Source organism: Tachyglossus aculeatus, chromosome 7, assembly GCF_015852505.1.
Source record: "Tachyglossus aculeatus isolate mTacAcu1 chromosome 7, mTacAcu1.pri, whole genome shotgun sequence".
In the NCBI taxonomy this organism is placed as follows: domain Eukaryota; kingdom Metazoa; phylum Chordata; class Mammalia; order Monotremata; family Tachyglossidae; genus Tachyglossus; species Tachyglossus aculeatus.
Window position 1 is genome coordinate 41,600,419 of NC_052072.1, and position 1,358 is coordinate 41,601,776.

The following is a 1,358-nucleotide window of genomic DNA, read 5'->3' on the forward strand; positions in this document are numbered from 1 at the left end:
GCTCCTGTAATAGGTCCTTGTCTTCCAGTCATATAGAAGGTTAGGCACTACGATAGTTTCGCAGCCCTCTAACTGGAGCTTGATGTCTTATTGCTACCACGATGTCTCTCAGTCTATTGAAACGTATACTGGCCTCTTTGAACATGTTTCCTAGTTCTTTGTTTATCTGTACATTGTTGGATTATCTATTGCCTGGGTAACAGGGATGAGTGATAACATTAAGTTCTGTGATGCAGATGAAATGTGTGTGTGCTTGTGTGTGTGTAGTAATAACATTTTTATACATAGCTGTAATTTTTTCTATATTATTCATTCATTCAATCATATTTATTGAGCGCTTACTGTGTACAGAGCACTGTACTAAGTGCTTGGGAAGTGAAAGTCAGCAACATATATTGATGGTCCCTACCCAACAACGGCCTCGCAGCCTGTCTCCCCCTCCTTAGACTGTAAGATCACTGAGGGCAGGAAATGTGTGTGTTTATTGTTGTATTGTACTCTCGCAAGCACTTGGTACTGTGTTCTGCATACAGTAAGCACTCAATAAACGTGAATAACAGACTGACTGACTATTTATTAAGTGCTTACTGGGTACAGTGCCCTGTATGGGTGTGGGTGTGTGTACTTTGGGTGAAGACTGGAGCACAACATTTTATTTTATGATTTGTCAGTTCATAATCCTATGCCCAAATCTGCAAAGCAATTCCTTACAATTTGTGCATTCTTTCATTATGTAGCAGATGTCTCAAGAGCACAATCATCTGCATACAGCAGTTTTTGAATGACTGTCTCAGAGACTGTAGATGATAGATGATGCACAAGGATTGTTGAGCTGTAAGAGTTTCCCAGTGGATCAGAAGAATATTCTGCCTCCATTTTCATATCACTCATTGCATTCTCAGGAATTGTGACATAGAATAGGTTGAACTGAATTGGACCTACCTCACCGTTCTGTTTACTCCATTGGTTTAAAGGAAAAGCATCGGACAGGATTTCTTCATTCTGATTTTCTTGGTCCTGCCCCAGTGTTCAGTACAGTGCTTGGCACATAGCAAAACACTTATTAATCATCATCATCGTAATGATGGTATTTATAAAGTGCGTACTATATGCTGGGGTGGATACAAGCAAATCAGGTTGGACACAGTCCATGTCCTATGTGGGGCTCACAGTCTCAATCCCCATTTTACAAATGAGATAACTGAGGCCCAGAGAAGTGAAGTAGCTTGCCCAAGGTCACAACAGACATGTGACGGGGCTGGGATTAGAACCCATGACCTCCTGACTCCCAGGCCCATGCTATGTCACTACGTCAGCATGCCACTATGTCACGCTGATTCTCTAAATAAAGACTATTA